The sequence below is a fragment of the Brassica oleracea genome, chromosome C9, assembly GCF_000695525.1.
Source record: "Brassica oleracea var. oleracea cultivar TO1000 chromosome C9, BOL, whole genome shotgun sequence".
Classification (NCBI taxonomy): Eukaryota; Viridiplantae; Streptophyta; class Magnoliopsida; order Brassicales; family Brassicaceae; genus Brassica; species Brassica oleracea.
In genome coordinates this window covers 30,538,870-30,539,514 of record NC_027756.1, presented here as the reverse complement: position 1 = coordinate 30,539,514, position 645 = coordinate 30,538,870, and positions in this window count along the sequence as shown.

Below are 645 nucleotides of genomic sequence, written 5' to 3'. Positions count from 1 at the left end.
AGGATAGGGCGATGTGAGATGTGATGGAGGAGAGAACTTCAGCTGGTTGTCGGATGGTTGGAGCATGCCTCTGGCATTTTTCGCATTTTCATGCGAATTTCTCACAATCTTCGATCATCGTTAGCCAGTAATCCATGGCGTTTGATCTTCACTGCAAGCGATCTTCCGCCGGAATGATTGCCGCAGGACCCAGAATGTACTTCTTCCATCACTTTTCTTGCTTTTCCCCTTCCAGGCACGTCATGAGTGGTCCGGAGAATCTCCATTTGTAAATTTTGCTGTCCACTGTTACGTAGCTCGCGGCCTGTGTTCGGACTTTGCGGGCTGCCCATTTCTCGAATAGTCTGCAGCCATGATGTATCGCAGCCGTAATCTGATTGCTCCAATTGCGGTTGTATCATAACTTCTTCTTCTTCGTCATCTTGACCTTCTATGAGCTTGACGACAATTGGTGGTCCGATGCTCGGATGTTCGATGAACTCGACCGGAATTATCTTTTTAAGTCCTGGGTCAGAACTTGATGCTAAGGCCGCGAGAGCATCTGCCTGGACGTTTTCGGAACGGGGAATTCGCGTAAGGGCAAAACAGTCAAACTTTGGAGCTAGTTTTTGAACCAGTTTGAGGTACGTGTCCATTCGTTCGTCC